Source organism: Phacochoerus africanus, chromosome 3 (assembly GCF_016906955.1).
Source record: "Phacochoerus africanus isolate WHEZ1 chromosome 3, ROS_Pafr_v1, whole genome shotgun sequence".
Taxonomy (NCBI): domain Eukaryota; kingdom Metazoa; phylum Chordata; class Mammalia; order Artiodactyla; family Suidae; genus Phacochoerus; species Phacochoerus africanus.
The window spans coordinates 138,153,861-138,171,581 of record NC_062546.1 but is presented as its reverse complement, the minus strand read 5'-3'; the positions used below and the strand labels follow the sequence as shown (position 1 = coordinate 138,171,581).

The 17,721-nt window shown below is 38.0% G+C and overlaps 1 protein-coding gene across 5 annotated transcripts in view; it reads left to right on the top strand.

Annotated features, from left to right (window-relative positions):
• SCN1A (sodium voltage-gated channel alpha subunit 1) overlaps window positions 1-17,721 on the top strand; it is a 172,496-nt gene that overhangs the window by 13,715 nt on the left and 141,060 nt on the right. For 4 of the 5 annotated variants that reach the window (XM_047772794.1, XM_047772795.1, XM_047772793.1 and 1 more), the window contains exon 1: window positions 4,760-5,015. The exons of the other annotated variant lie outside the window; for it this stretch is intronic. The gene's annotated coding sequence lies outside the window, so the exon portion shown is untranslated. Of the gene's footprint in view, window positions 1-4,759; window positions 5,016-17,721 lie in introns of those variants that run through there. 5 annotated transcript variants of the gene reach the window in all.

Sequence of the window (17,721 nt, the reverse complement as noted above, 5' to 3'; positions counted from 1 at the left end):
TCCCTGCCAGGCTTCAAGTTAACTAAGAGTTAATTAATTCTTTTTATAAGACAGCTAATAAAAAGTTACAGAATTCCAAGAGCTGGACATTAGGCAGAATGTTTTGAAAACAAATTCCCTTTCTTTTCTATTCAAGAAAATATTAAATAATACTCAGGTGTTAATCACACTGATTCTTCAGCCTTCTGATGCTGAGCTCTCTCCTTGAACTCTGTTAGAGTTCTAATTGCAGCAGTTTCTCCAGGCTGTCTCAGAACTGACAGGCGAAAAGATGAGTCCTGGCTTTTTCCACCTGAGTGACTCCTCTTCCTCTTTAACACTCAAGATTACAATATTCCCTTTCTTTGTTGGGCATTGAGCAGTGAATGGCTGTCACCAGTACCCTACAAAGCTCTACCAAAGGAACAATCCCATTCTCTTCAAAGAGAACTCTTCAAAGACTAAAGGACATCTTATGCTTTCATTCTCTTTGCCTTGTTAGGAATTCTCACCTAGGAAAGGCACAGCCCAAGCTTATCAGCCAGCTTGGTAAGTCCATGTATTCACAGGTTGAAGAAATATTGTCATGTAGGAAATAGCTAGTACGTTCTTTCTGCCTTCTAAGATGAGATTACCAAGGATCTCCTAGAATAGCTAACTTAGGGAAGAAAAGGGGGAGGAGGGGGAATTACCCTCTAATTCTTTGAATCTAGAAACATAACAGTGGAAGAGAGAAAATGATAGCTCAATAAATTAACTTCTACTCAAATAAAATGGAGGACTGGTTCCATAGGGAGTTTAGAATCTGGGAGGCTAATAAGATAAGTAAATAAAACTCTCAGCACAGAGCCATGAGGGACAAGGGCAATAGTCTTATAAGGTAACACAGAAAGATTTGTTTCAATTTATCTTTTGCCAACTTTTAAAATTTTTATTTTATTTTTTGTCTTTTTAGGGCTGCACCCGTGGCATATGGAGTTTCCCAGGCTAAGGGTCAAATCAGAGCTGCAGCTAACAGCCTACACTACAGCCACAGCAATGCCAGATCTGAGCTGTGTCTGTGACCTACACTGCAGCTCATGGCAATGCTGGATCCTTAACCCACTGAGTGGGGCCAGGGATCAAACCTGCGTCCTCATGGATACGAGTTGGGTTCGTTACAGCTGAGCCACAAAGGGAACTCCTTGCCAACTTTTATAAATGTGTGATCTTAAGTGTATACCATACTAATTTAATAAAAATCTCATATTTTGCTTTTATGCCAGGCCTAATATAAGGAATATATAAAATGACCAATGTTGTTAAACTTGTTCAGCTCTGACAAATGAAATGTCTTGTGTGTAGAATGACAAGCTATTCATTAAACATCCTCATTGTACAATGGGTGGGATGTTGGCCTTTTTTTTTTTTTTTCAGAGTCTCAGAACAGCCATTTATTCTCTTACACCCAGTGCTTTGAAAACTAAACAAATAACTGTATTCTGCAAAATAAAACACGAAATTGTTCAGTAATTAACAAAAGAGATTCTACCTACTGAGAAAACAAGAATAACATTAAAGAAAAAAAGAACACGTGACCTAAAACATTGGTAGAATTTTCCATGTACAGATGGAAGGAAAGTCTGTCAAGTAAAGATGGTCAATAAAGACACAGAGGTAGAAGGGTGATGTATGCTTTGAAAACAGGAAGGCTATCCATTTACCTGATGTGTCAGAGTAAATAAACTCCAGTAGTAAAGAGATTCGGGTCTGGTTTGTTCACTGATGTAACATCTGTATTTGAAAAAGTGCCTGGTTTCTAGCAGGGGCTTGAAGACATGAATGAAGGAAGTGTCAGATTCCCAGTCTTGAGGGCTCTCCAGGGCCAGGGTATTTGGATTCCTATAGTGACTGAACTGATCAGGACTCCACAGAGGAACAGAAGCCAAGCTCAACCAACCAACAATGGAGTTTATTTGCGACTACCATAAAACCCCAAATTAGGAGAGCATCTCGCTTTTGGGGAAAGACCAGAACCAGAAACAGGAAGTTGTTTGGAGTTTTCTGGCTCTGTTTCTTGCAAAAAGTTTTTATTTTTAAAATGTTTTATTGTTGTATAATTTTAAAAAGTTATTTTCCCTTTATGGTTATTACAAAATATTGGCTATATTCCCCGTGGTATATAATACATCCTTGAGCTTATCTTATACCCAATAGTTTGCACCTCCCGCTACCCCACCTCTGAGCTGTCCCTCCTTACCCCTCACTGGGAACCACTAGTGTGCCACTAGTGTGTACTCCATATCTGTGAGTCTGCTTCTTTTATGTTATTTTCACTAGTTTGTTGTATCTTTTTAGATTCCTCACATAAGCAATATCATATAGTATTTACCTTTCTCTGTCTGACTGGTTTCACTTAGCATAATGCCCTCCAAGTCCATCAATGTTGCTACAAACGGAGAAATTTCATTCTTTTTATTGTTGAGTAGTAGTCCTGTGGTGTGTGTGTGTGTGTGTGTGTGTACCACAGCTTCTTTATCCATTCATCTGTTGATGGACACTTAGTCTGCTTCCATTTCTTGGCTATTGTAAATAGCGCCACTATGAACACTTGGGTGCAGGTATCTTTTTGAATTAGTGTTTTTTTTTTTTCTTTTTCATATATACCCTGAAGCATACGGTAGTTCTATTTTTTTTGAGGAACCTCCCTCTTTATTGTTTTCCACAGTGGCTGCATCAATTTATATTCCCACCAATAGTATACAAGGGTTCCCTTTCCTCCACATCCTTGCCAACATTTGTTATGACTCTGGCTCTGTATTTTGTCACTGCTTCCTCTTCCACAACTGCATGATTCCCTTCTCTCAGCACCCTGTCCCCCTTGGTCTGAGTCTGCGCTGTGAGAGAAGGCTGACCCCCATAGCTGCCAGAATTGCAGGTAGCACCCTCCCTTGTCCTGGTCCTCTTGAGCCAGAGGCACAGGTTCATATCCGAGGATTGGGGAAGAAGAGCTGTTGAGAGGACTTTTGACAACAGGCACTCAGAAAGCTAATTTCTGTGATGAGCAATTAGAAGGCATTAAAGCATGTGGTCAGGGTGTTCTTATTTTCTCTAAACCATAAAGACTATTTGTATGTAAACCAGTAGTCTAAAATTTAAAAAAAAATTCTTCCTGTTCACATATTTTCCATTTCCTCTTCATCTCTAACATCCTGGTAATTATTTACCAAACATTGGTGACCTGTCTCCCTCTAGCTCCTTTCAGCACTGCTCAGACTCTGCCAGAGACTGAAGAACACTGTTTCCCAGACACTGAATAAATTTATTAACATGTTCATGCTACCTTGGTTCATTATCATGAAAGTATAGGATTTTTGAGCTGTAGCAGAAAATGATCTTACGTAGTTTCTTTCTCTTATAGATATAATGGTCCCATGAGCAATTTATAAATAAGGGTTAGTAAAAGTTTTACAAAAACAGAAATACATATTTCATTCATGTGACTCCAGAACATGGAAAGAAAGGAGCACTTCTGAGTATGTTGTAAAGAACAAATGGACTTTGGGAAAAAGAGCCTTAGTTTTCTCACTTTGAAAGCTATGGGTGGCCTTGAATAAACCCCAATAAGCTTCCGAAGGCCCTCAGTTTTCCCAACTGTACTATGGGGAGAATCATAATAATATTAACAGTATCTATTGCGCTGTCCTATAATAAGGAAGAGAACAATTAAATATTGAAAGTGATGTCATTTTAATAAATGGTAAAGCACATGCAAGATAATTTTCAGCAATAAGTGGGTTAGATGGAAGACAATCAGGATGAAATATTTACTGAAAATTATGTCAAATAACTAATCTACACATAGTTAATTGTGAGCTTATGTATGACCAAATGCTAAAGACTATTTCCATTTTATAACACAAAAAATGTACTCTCATTTCCTGGAGTTATAAATAGCTTAGCATGAATTTTCCATTGTCTTAGGAAAACCTGATATATGTGGCTTTCATAATTCTATGAATAGGTAATACTTAGTTGGAGTCAAAATACGTATTTGCTTACTAAAACATTATTACAACTAAATTTTAGGTCGTGTCTATAAAGTAGGGAAACATATTTCAGTAAAAGATAGAACCACAGACATTTAAAGTGGGAAGATAATCTTATTTAACCTCTAGCGACAGATAAAGATGGGAAGTGTAAGTTTTCATAAAAGAGTTGAGTGACTTGCTCAAAGGCACATGCTCATTTGTGTTGAACTTGAAGTAAAACTCATATCCTCACTCTGAGCTGTTCACTATAATACAGAATCAACTATTAAACTACAATACTAAAAATGAGAAAAATTTCAACTAGATCCCCAATGGAAAATCATCCAGCTGTAAAAGAGTTACCCAGTTTTCTTCTTGTGGAACAAAAAATGACACCTAAAGCTTTATTCACAAATTCCATAATTCATAGTAGGAATAAAGCAACAATTTTTAACAAAAAATGCAAAAACAACACTAAAGTTATTTGCTATCCTTGAAAATAGCTATATTTAATTTTAAACTTTTTCATCTTTGAGTCATTAGATTTTTGATATGATAGAGCAATTAGGAATAAAGGGGAAACGGGAAGCAACAGTGAGAGAGCCAAAAGGAAGAGTGAAATGAAGAGGCTGAGGAGAGAGAAAAGAGGTTGAGAAAGAACACAGAAAGCTGCTGGTGAGAAAATTTGGCCACTAGATGGCGATGTAATGCAAGGTGCTACCTCGAAATTTTTTTTTTTTTTTTTTTTAAACAAGCTATTTGCTGATTTGTATTAGGTACCATAGAGTGAGACGAGGATGAAGCCGAGAGGATACTGCAGCGGTCTGGGGTGCATGTGTGTATGTATGCGCGCGTGTGTGTTTGTGTATGTGTGTCCTGCCCCAGTGAGGCTGCAGCCCTTGTAAATACTTGGTCCCCTTTTTCAAGAAGGAATCTCAACAATTGCAACTGAGGGCACGTTGTTATCATCCGGTTTTTGGGAGATGCTGTTCCTCACTGCAGATGGGTAATTTTCCCTTTTATCAGGTAAGCTATCTGCTTGTTTCGTTGCGATCTTAGGCATAGTCGTACCAGTTATTCTTTGGGAGGAAAAAAAGAGCCCGTGGAAATACAGTTTGGGCAGAGCAGGAAGTCCATTTTTGTATGTGAATTCGGACCGACGGGTCCCCCTCCTCCCTTCTTCTCCTCCCCTTCTCCTCCGTTTCCCCTCCCCCTTCCTCTCTCATCCGTTCACGAACTGAAATGAGGTTTGTTTTGCAGTTCAGCATTTTGATACTAGATGGGATTCTTTGACCCGAAAGAGCTTGGAACCTGGCCAGTTCTTGCCTTTGCTTACCTCCATCCTGTTCAAGGTCCCCTTTTGAAGCCCCCTCCTTCACTGGTGCTTTAGAACTGGACTAGCTTAGCTGTGAATAGAGGTCATAGTGTTCCTAAAGATGGAGCAAAAATTAGATCTCAATGTTAACCCCACAGGAAGAAAGAAGGCAGCGGGACGGCTGCTGGAGCCTAGCACTGCAGGGGTTTGAGCCTCCTCAGCAGAGGCTGGGCTTTTGAGGAGAAATGCCTCATGCCTTGGGCAAGAGGGGAACAATGATTTATTCTCTAGAACTCCGGTGGAGCATGCTAACAAAGGAACGGAGGGTAGTGGGAAAGAATTGCTTCTTCCTGGGATGCCAAATGGGAAAGGTTGAGTTACTTCTAATTAGACAGAGGTCACTATCAGCAGCGAGACTGCAGATGCTGCTCAGTTCCCAGTATTGCTTTTCCAAATGGCACAAAAAATGTCTCTGTGTGGACGTGAGGCTTTTTCAAAGGTCTTTGTTATCATGGATTCCCTCTCTCCTACCTGTCTGAGGTGTTTGTTTAAAGACCCCCCCCCCCACCCCGCCACCAGTTTACTTCCCATATTCCTTTTTTGTGACTCCCTGACAACTGTCACTCCTCTCTAACGAATCAGTCCAAAGAGAGTGGGATAGGTGCTTTTTCACATATCCCACAAAATGATTAAAGCCAAAGCAGGGGAATATTCTCTCCATATGTGCATGTGACTGGATATTTCTGAGGTGCAGTAGCAAACTTGCACATTGCCAAACGCTGTTGCTATCACCCCAATAAAATGTGGCTTTTTTTCCTGTGGATTTACAGGTTCACGTGGTATTTCTGATGCACTAGTGTAGTAACAGAACATATTTCTCCATTAAGCACTTTAAATCATCCCAAGAGGCTGATGCCAAATAGAAATAGGAAAATTCCATGCTGAGGTTGGTAATCCCGGCTCTTCATTGCTCCTGTCCAGAGCGGTGGGTCGCTTACCTTTCCTATTTGCTGCAATACCTGGCACGCCAGGGTAATGCAATTGGAGCTGCTGCACATTCACCGGTGTCTGACACTTTTCTTTCCCATCATCTGTGCATTTGATGAAAAACTCCTTTAAGGCTCTCCTTTGCTGTTTCTGCGTTTGCAATTGCTGTCAAGCCTTGCATCCTTCTTCCAGAAGCAGTGTTGCAATGTAGGCCTTCCTCCACAAAGCTCCTTGAAGAGATTTTTAGATGGTGTCTATTTTAGGAACATAATGTGTAGACAGGAATGGATGGCCACAGAGGTTTATGGGAAAACAATTTCATGGAGAGGGTGAGGTAACAGTATAACCACCTGCCCAGAGCACCAGTGGCTGGTTATATCACATGAATCCAGCAAGGGAGTTAGTTTTCATGAAACTTACTGCAGCTCTTTTGTACAGCTTTTTCATGAAACTTACTGCAGCTCTTTTGTACAGCTTTTTTTTTTTTTTTTCTTCCCTCTTTACACTGTTGGTCTATGTGTGTGTGTTTTGTTTTGTTTTGTTTTCCCAAATATCTCATTAGGCGGCCGGTACATCTGGAATGCTGAAGTGGTAAAAAAAAAAAAAGTTGGATTTTGTTGCCAATACTAACAGTCTGTTTCCATGGCCCCCTCTTGCTGGGAAACTTGGTATCTGGAGACTCACTTATTAGGGCAATTTCTCTTTAAGGCCTGGTGGAGAGGTTTTCTCCATCTATGGGAGGGGAGGGAACAGCACAACTGGAGGCCTAATTAATTATACAGCATCCAAGAAGGCACTGGGGATCTCAGCTAGGCTTTGGCTTTACCAACCAATGATACTGGGGGCCAAGGAACTGACTAGAAACCCAGAAGTAAGCTATTGCCACCCACATAGGAAATGAAAACTCTGGAACCTCACAGAGGAGTCCGGTAAGACACATTCTGGTTCCTTGTGTAGAGGGCACTGTCAGGAAATCCAGAGATTCAGAGAGGAAAAATGGAAGAGCATCTTCGCTGGGCCCTGCAGTCAGGGAAAGGAAAAATCGGGGTTCGTATAGAGTTACCTCTGGGATGTTACAGACTAAGCAATCCTGGTGGATTTTATGAGCTCACACAGGGAAGCACCCCTGTGAAATTTAACCTGGGCTACCTTACAAGGAGTTATTTTCCTCCCGGATACTTGGAGAAGCTAAACCCATCACTCTCTCCCTGTAAAGACAGAGCCCAAGGCCAGATATCCCAGCTACCTTGGAAGGGGGAGGGGAGGAAGAAGAGATTATAGGGAGGGGAGAGTGTGAGAATCAGCTACTGAAGCTCTTGCAGTCTTCAACCTCAGGGTTCATGGGGCTCTGCTCTGAGAAGTAAGACTTTCTTTTGAAATGCTGATTAGTCAATTAAACCTGTTTCACAGATCAATTTAGATTATACTGCTTTAGGAGAAGGTGAGGGAAGGGTTTTATTCTCAGAGCAACAGTGGTCAGAAAAAAAATGAGGCCAGATTTCCCCTAACTGTCCTGAACTGTGCTTTTCCAGCTTTTTCTTTTGCCCAGGTTCTTGTGTATTGATTATTTTATTTAACAAAAATGTATAGCATTTACTGTGCCAGCCACTATTCTAAGCAGCACCTCACAGATATTTTCTCACTTAAGTCTATAGGGTAGGTACTATTATTAATTGCGCATTTACGGATGAGGATACCAAGGAAGCACAAGATTAACTTGCCCTTAGTTAGACAGTTTGTAAGCGAATGGAGACCAAACTTCGACCCAGGCTGTCTGGCTGCAGAGTCTGTGCTCTTGACTCTTATTACCTTTGTGATGGTAAAGCTATGCCTCAACCCACATAGTAAAGACTCAGGTTGGGAGTTCCCCGTCGTGGCTCAGTGGTTATCGAATCTGACTAGGAACCATGGGGTTGCAGGTTTGATCCCTGGCCTTGCTCAGTGGGTTAAGGATTTGGCGTTGCTGTGAGCTGTGCTGTAGGTTACAGACCTGGCTCGATCCCACGTTGCTGTGGCTCTGGCGTAGGCTGGTGGCTACAGCTCTGATTAGACCCCTAGCCTGGGAACCTCCATATGCCCCAGGAGTGGCCAAAGAAATGGCAAAAAGACAAAAAGACAAAAAAAAAAAAAGACTCAAGTTGGTGCAGTCTTTACCTGTCCACCATAATTCATCTGCTTTCTTACATGTCAAAATTTCAAAATACCTTGTTTTAGAATGATTGCCTAAATCTATGTCATTTATTCATTAAAAAAAAAAATGTCCCTGTCTATACTATTGGAGAGTCCCTACTCTAGGTGCTGGAATGTGATAAATAAAATAAAATTCCTGCCCACACAGTGCTTTCAGTCTAAAGACAGAGTTAGATAATAGGCAATCAGTGCATAATGAAATAATAGACAATACACATTCTTCAAAAAAAAAAAATAAGACAGAATAAGGCAATAATGAAGATGAGGGGGGCAGGCAGAGAGAAAACAGTGCTCAGGAGGTGCAGAAAGTAATTTTTAATCTCAGTTTTTAATCTCAAGGAAGAGAAGAGCATTCTGGGAAGAGGGAAGGGAGAAAACACAAGTCCCAAAGGGCACCTGTCTCTTGAGCAATCAGGAGAGCAGAAGAAATGGAAGGAAACAACGTCACACAGGTGACCAGCCAGATGTGCAGAGTCTCCTCCAGTATACTAATTGGCTCTAATTGTCCCTGGCCTTTATGAAAAACAAATCAAGGAACAACATCAAGTCAATTTAAATCCCATTTTTAATGGTAACAAGTTACGAGGTTAAAAAGAATAAATAAACCAAGTCATTTTCTCACACTACACAGTTTTAAAGACTTGTAAAGTTCTGTAAAAAAATTCTAGAGTTTCTAGTTTGCAGTGAAATTGGCTCAAAAATATTTCGGAGGCACTCTTTGATGGGGGAAAAAACCTCTTTGAATTGGATTGTTGGTTAGATTGCTATAAACTATCAGTTAAAATAAAAAGCAGTCCCTGTCACCCAGTCAGACTTGCTTGTAATGACTTTCCCCTTGAAATGATGAAATTGAGGAGAGATAGACTGGGAGCTGTTAGTCAGGATGGAAACAAGTCTGTCCATCCCTTACAGTGGTCAGGACACAGTAGGCATTCAGAGAGTTTGAACAAATGAGTTTTTGCAAGTAAATTAGTATCAATGTGATTGTTAAATAATATGGTAAAACAGAAGCTCTCTCTCTCTTTTTTTTTTTTTTTTTTCCGGTCTTTTTGCCATTTTCTTGGGCCGCTCCCACGGCATATGGAGGTTCCCAAGCTGGGAGTCGAATTAGAGCTGTAGCCCCCAGCCTACGCCGGAGCCACAGCAACAAGGGATCCGAGCCGTGTCTGCAACCTACACTACAGCTCACGGCAACGCTGAATCCTTAACCCACTGAGCAAGGCCAGGGATCAAACCCGAAACCTCATGGTTCCTAGTTGGATTTGTTAACCACTGAATTCCCAGAAGCTCTCTTTTTTATCTATATTAAACTCTGTTGTTATATTTCTGTTTCAAAATTTGTATTCTAATGGTTTATCTTTTTCTATTTCCTGGATATATGCTCCCACTCAGTCACCTGCTAGCATTGTAGTTCCTTTCTAGCAAATGTAAGTTTCTGTTCTAACTTAAAATAAACCTTCCTTCTTAGTTTATCCCTGAAAATCGTAAAAATCCCTTGCCTCTCATATGCCCTCTTCTTCCTTTGATACTCCATCTATAACCTTGGCTTTAATTTTGATAAAGTTTCTATTATTTTTGGCTTTAATTTTTTTGTTTTGTCACTTGTGTTTTTGATGTTTTATATGTAAGAAACCAATGCCTGATACAAGGTTATGAAATTTTTGCTATGAATTTTATAGGTTTCTCTCTTACATTTAGGGCTGTTACCCATTTCAAGTCGTATTTTATATATAATATGAGGCAGGGTCCAACTTCAATCTTTTGAATATTGACATCCAATTGTCCTAGCACCATTTGTTGAAAAAGACTTTTTTCTGCATTGAATTGTCTTGTTAATTGTGTTGGCCATGTCGTATTTAAGTGTGTCTATGTTTTTAACATATTACTATTAACAATAATTTCATATGCTGGGTATTACTGGTGACATTTTTCTTGAGGAAAAGGGCAGTAAGATTCTCCCAAAGAATTAGAAATTTGGCCCCATGCCCTTAACTGTTAAACACTTTTTTTTTTAGGGCCTCATATGGAGGTTCCCAGGCTAGGGGTTGAATCTGAGCTACAGTGGCTGGCCTACACCACAGCCACAGCAACGCAGGATCTAAGCTGCATCTACGACCTACACCACAGCTCACAGCAATACCAGATCCTTAACCCACTGAACGAAGCCAGGAATGGATCCCGCAATTTCAAGGTACCTGGTCAGATTTGTTTCCGCTGTGCCACAACGGGAACTCCCTAAACACTTTTTTGACCTAACTTTTTGTCAACGTTTTTTATTATAATTGAACACTCATTAGTGTGTTTTCTACTGGAAATCTAAGGCAGTGGGTACAATTCAGTAATGAGCTAACGTTCTTGAAGAAAGATTACTAGTTATTTCCAAGAAACATCTCTGCTGTTACTGCACGTGCTCTCCTAAACTTATACAAACATTATCTGTATAATATACATTGCTAATCTGCTTTTGCTTCCTTAACACCATTGACGGGAAGACGTTGAACTTGAAAGGTGTGCCTTTCAAATAGGGTTGGTTGTTGTCTGAGTGTACTGAGGCTCCCATAACAAAATATCACAGATCTAATATCTTAAACAACAGAAATTTATGTTTCATGGTTCTAGAGGCTAAATGTTCAAGATCAAGGTCTCTGCAGTTTTGTTCTTTTCTGAAGCCTCTCTCCTTGACTTGTGGATGGGAGCCTTCTCGCAGTATCCTTGTATTGTTTTGTGTGTGTGTGTGTGCATCCCTTGTGTCTCTTTGTGTCCAAATTTCTTCTTATAAGGACACCAGTCAGATTGTAAAAGAGGCTACTCTAATGGCCTCGTCTTAATTTATTCCCTTCTTTAAAGGTCCTGTATCCAAATACAGTCACATTCTAGAGGTTCTAGAGGTTAGCATTTCAACATATGAATTTTGAAGGGGTCACATATCTGTCTAAAGCAGTTGCCTTTGGCTCCACTTATGACTGATAAAATAATGAGCAAAGATGACTGAAACTGATAAGTCATTTTTTATTGGCAATGAAGTTGTTTTTGTGTTGTATAAATGATAGTCTTTTATTATTCATGACTTTTTCGCACAGGATAATAAGGAGTTTTTGGTGTATTTGTTAATAATCAAATAAAGGCAATTAATTAGGTTTCATTTAAAGAGGCATGATGAATAACAAAGTCCACAGCAGCAAAATGGCAGTAACATTGATTCCACTTGTATACCTATAATGTCATGTTCATTTTCATAATCTATAAGTTTACTAAGCTAAGGCTCTTTTTGTTTCAGTGAGAAGAGTGACAAAAGGGGATATAAAATATTAGGTATTCATAAGAAACTTGTAAATGAAATATTAAAATTCAAAGTATCTCAACAGAGGCTGAGCTAAATTTAAGTTTACAGGAAATGTCTTGGAAAGTTATTAAAGCTAAAATCTAGACCCTAGAAATGACAAAAGTAAGGGAAACTATGACAGTCAAGTAACCCAGATTTGGGGCATTTTGGTGGTTTCTGCCGTGCACTGTTATCTTCTGGGATAAATCAGTTCAACTGTTTTCAGGATTTTTTTTTTTTTTTTTTGAAATCCAGGTTTAAGATTAAAATTACAGCAAGCAAGCATCTGTTTGGCGTGTTTGGATTGTGACTCCAGTCCCTTTAGTTTAGGGTGACCTGGGCCCCTTGACTGACAGTCCCACCAAACTATTCCCCATTTAGGAAGAGTAATTCCACTGAACAAAATTGAAAGCAGTCTACATACACAATGTTAGAAGAATGGTTAAGTAAATCATAATCCATGCCAATAATGAGATGTTAAAAAGCCTCTCAATGTAATATTTCAAAGTATATTTACTTCTACGCAAAATTGGTCAGGATGTACTGGTACATAAAAAAGTGACATATATATGTAGTTATCTAACATAATCTCAGTGAAAAACTGAAAAAAAAAATGTATTTACCTAGGAAAAAAAGCCTAGAAATAATGTGATGGTTATCTCCAGTTTATGAGATTGCAATTTTAATTTTCTTTTTTATAAACTTTCTTTTTAAAATGTTGCATCTTGTTTTTCTAACAACAGAAGTAATATATGCTAACTACATAAAGCAAAAAAGAAACTAAAGAATAAACCTGATAAAATGACCTCTATAATTCTCTATATGCAAACTTATTAGTATTAATAATTTATTTTACATACCAAAGTATTTTGTACAAATTATCCAAAATAAGCATAAATTGCTTTAAAAATCAGTGTAAAAGTTAGTATATATCATTTTTCAAATGTAATTGAGTAATTATTTTGTATAAAGATATTTGTCTCTTTAATCAAAATAATAAACTCAAAGTTACTGAAGAAAGAGTTGAGTATTTGAATTTTTCTTTTTTTTTCTTTTTTGGTCTTTTTTCCATTTCTAGGGCCAATTCCATGGCACATGGAGGTTCCCAGGATAGGGGTCCAATCCGAGCTGTAGCCGCTGGCCTACACCAGAGCCACAGCAACACAGGATCCGAGCCATGTCTGTGACCTACACCACAGCTCACCGCAATGCCGGATCCTTAACCCACTGATCGAGGCCAGGGATTGAACCCACAACCTCATGGTTCCTAGTCGGATTCGTTAACCACTGTGCCATGATGGGCACTCTGAGTATTTGAATATTTTATCAGCCTCAGATGCCTCTAGAATAATATCATGGTATTTTGGAAAATTTGTAACAAATAGACGATCTTTGGGAAAGATCTAACATTAAGATTGTTCTGAAATGTCAAAAGGGTGTTGTCCTAAAAATCATGTAATTTGGTAACTTCTCCCTTTAGAATTCAGCAAAACTTGGGGAAAGTCATCTTATATTCATGGAGCATCTACTATTTTCAGTGGATTTTTTAGTAGGAACTAACCACAGATTAATAATTAAAAAACAACTCCCTCCCTCAGAAATCCCCTGTAAATACTGACAACTATGTACATAATTTTTAAAACTATTTAGAATTAAACTTCTACAAGTTGGGAAAATCAAGGTAAAAGCTTATCATCATTACCAGATGGAAAGATGACAAAGGTACATTAACAGTTTATTCTATTGAGCTCATACAAAGACGGAGAGGAAAACAAGGTAATTATTAGTATTTGTTGCATTTGGAGATGTGAAATGATTTGTGTTGGAGGTTGTAGTGGGGGAATGTTTGAGAAGAGGAATAGATGGTTAATGACAAGTCTTAGGTAACAATATCTAGATTATTTTAAAGCAAATATTCCTAATTTAAAAATTAAACAGAAATACTGAGTAAAGAAAAGAAACCAGAGTTCCGTGTTTCTAAGTATCTATTCAAAGAAGAGGGGAAAACGAAGAGAATTCTATCACCTACACTATTTCAATCTGAGAAATTCAGTGGATTTGAAAATCCTGGAAAGAGCTACTTTGAGACTTGACAAATGCTTCCAGGCAGCAGTTTTGATATTACCCTGGAATGTGATATGCCATTTACAAAGGCCAGATATTTTGGGCTATGTATGTGTTGATGTTGTGTGTGTTGATACAAAACTGAAGCGGCAACAGGCTGGTTTCAGGTCTAGAAAGAATACTATAGTTTTTGTGCTGCCTGGGCCTTGGCATTTCAGTTTTGAGGTGATTTGAGGATTCTGAAAGATTGCACACCAATATTAAAGGCATTTAGAGAATTATAGGGCAACCTGTATGAATGAAGACAAGAGTCATATTTTGGTGTTTGCTTGAGTCACATTTTAAAAAAATTAACCAAATATTATCTTTTGATAGGTATAAAAGTTACTAATAGTTATTACAGAAAATGTAGAATATTTTGAAAGTATAAAGAAGAAAATAATATTCCCAATCTTTGCATCTTTTATGTGACCTTTTTCCCATAAGAATAATAAGGTATTGCTTTTGATATTTTAATATTTTTCTCCATATCATTTCAATTTTTGTGGTTTGCCTAATGGCAGTCCTATGGTGTTTTTAATTTTTTTATCTGTCAGATATTATATCTTAAACCTTTTTCACAGTGTCAGAAATAATTCAAAAAGATAATTTTAATGGCTCCATAATATTCCATCATATTTATTTAACTTTCTCAATAGTCATGAAAATTTAATTGCTTTCTAGTTGGATAATTTCTTTTGAGGTAAACTAACGCATTAAAAATACTAAACACCCTACATTTCTATTAATAGTCATAAGATCTCTGTTATATAATTCAGAGCCCAAAATATATGTTTGTCTTGGCAAGGAAACAGAACTCCCACGACATCCATGCAGTGCACACAAGAAGAAGGTATAGTCAACTAACACTTACCTGTGGGGCAGACAGTTCCAGGTAAGTGGTTTCCTGCAGTGGTCTCTTTACCCTTCACCTTCGGTTCTCCCTGGCTCCCACTTAGAGATCAAAGCTAGGGCTTGGCTCACTACTTTTATTCCCACCTCCTCTTGCCATTTGTTCAAAATATATCCTTTGGCACTAGTCCATTAATCTTCCCAAACTTTTCCTACTTTTAGAAATAGAGACACAATATTTTAAATATTATCATTGAACAACTATCTGAAAACCATAGCATTGTCTGATTCCTGATTTTTTTTTTACTATTTTTCAGTAGCAAATAGCACTCTTCTTAGACATCTAGATAAAGTTTTTAAAAGATGTAGAACATCTATTACAATCTGTCTTTAAGGAGCATATTGAATAATACGGGATTTAAACGGGAGGTCAGGAAGTGGTGATGTTTTATTTGATCTCATTTATTCTTCAAATATATGTAGTTATAGGTTTGATATTATTTAAGAAAGAATCATTAATATTCTTCATGGTATGAAAGAATCACATTTTATCCCCAAGCCAGGATAGCATTACAGTGTTAAAAACAATTCTACTTTATCGTTTTGTCTTAAAGTCTAGTGATTTGTATCCTCTAGTAATAAACCTCAGTGTATGCATCTAGTTCTCAGAGCATAATCTGAACACCAGAGCTTTGAAAGTAGTTATCATTTTCAAGGTCACTCAAAATGACCTGAGAGGAATTTCTTTCTTCTCCTTAATTTGGTAGTCACCTTCTTTCTTCCTAGCATAATTCTAATGTGCTTGTGCTACCCTCCCCAGGACCTTCACGGGTCAGGAGAACTGCTCTCTCCCATTTCTCCACCCAGTTCTGGGGGTGGGATGATGGGCTTAGGGGTGATTCCATTGTAGTAGCCAGTGATTGGTTTAGCAATGACTCATCACCTCATACTAAGTATTGAACAATAAGGGACATCTACCAATGGACTTCTAAGAAAACTCACTCCTCACCTAGGAAAAAGCCACAAGAAAAGATGGTCTTTATTCTTCCTCTAGGTGTTGCTTCTCTAGATGTGACACCCTTATTAGCTGCTGCAGACCACCTTGCTCAACCATTACTTAGGGTGGCGGAGTAGACTTGAACAGATTTGGGGTCCTTGGTAAAATTATTGAATGAACAACCTCAAAGGCGACCCTTCCTCTGGACTTCCTTTGTTTAAGCCATCTTGAAGCCAAAAACTCCCTAACCCAAAAAACAATTGACTGGTTGTCATATAAAAATGTGATGTTATATTGTACTGTCTGAAATTATTTAAAATTATAGTAAATATACTCTATATTATATTTATGATGAGCATGTATACTAATTGCTCAATCTGATACACAGATGACAGGAAACACTGACCAATAAAACTGTCTTAGCATTGTAAAGACTGAATGTTTTATCATTCATAATCATCGGGCCTTGGAATAGAACAGGAAGTCAATCAGAGCAATAAATAATTTTCTCAACACTTTATTCTCTCATTTCTTTTTTTTTTCTTTGCCTTTTTTTGCTTTTTTAGGGCTGCACCTGCAGTATATGGAGGTTCCCAGGCTAGGGGTCAGATTGGTGCTGCAGCTACCAGCCTATGCCACAGCCACAGCAACTCCAGAGCCAGATCTGAGTTGCACCTGCCACCTACCCACAGCTCACGGCAATGCTGGATCCTTAACCCACTGAGCGAGGCCGGGGATTGAACCTGCATCCTGATGGATCCTAGTCGGATTTGTTTCTGCTGCACCACAACAAGAACTCCTATTCTCTCATTTCTTATTTACTCACTTTACAAATATGTATTGAGAAGCTGCTATCTATGACACTAGGTTACAAGGTACCATCTTTTTAAGTACTTGAATTCTAAATAAGAAATATAAGCTGGATCTATATGAAAATATCTTAAAAACAGAATTCATTGCTTCTTTGAGACTCTGAATGTATTGCATACTATCTCTAAACCTCAATATTACTGATCTTAAGAAAATCAATATTCTTTTTTATATGTGCTAGTCTTTTAAATCAGTACTGTGCCTTGACTGGTCATAATTGGATTTGAAATTTCAACTTAAATTTGGAACAAAGAGTTTTCTCTACTGTAAGGCCCAGCATAACACCAAAGGTGGTTAATAGACGATCCATGAGGAACAATCATTTTTGACTTTAGACAAAAATAAAATTATGTAAATAAATATAGTTACCTCTCAAATGTTGTTTCTATAAAATTCTTCTTGAACTCCTTTAGAGGAATAAGAGAGAAATGATTAAGACATTCTGATTCATAAACAAAAAAGAGAGGGAGTTAAATAATAATCACTGCTTACATGATTATCATTGTGATATGAGCTTCTTTTATAATTCAGTGTTTTTAGTGTATTTACAGAGTTGTGAAACCATCACTACAACTTAATTTTAGAAAATTTCCATTGAACTGAAAAGAAACCTAATGCCCACTCCCCACTTCCATTCTTAGTCCTAGGCAACCCCATTTACTTTCTGTCCCTATACATTTGCCTTTTCTAGACACTTCGTGTGAATGGAATAATGAAATACATCATCTTTTGTGTCTTGCTTATTTCACTTAATATAGTACCTTTGAAATTTATCCATGTTGCAGCATGTATCAGTACTTAATTTTTTAATTGCCTAGTAACATTTCATTGTATGCATATATCACATTTTATTTATCCATTCACCAGTTAATGCACATTTGGGAGATTTCTACTTTTTAGCTATTATAAGGCTGCTATGAATATTCCCTTTTATAAAAGTTTTTGTATGCATGTATGTTTCCATTTCCCTTGGTTAGAAACCTTAGGGTGAAATTATTAGGTCATATGCTATATCTAAGTTTAATATTGTGAGAAACTGCTAGAGAGTGTACTATTTTACATTTCCCCCAGCAATGTATAAGTGTTCCAGTGTTTG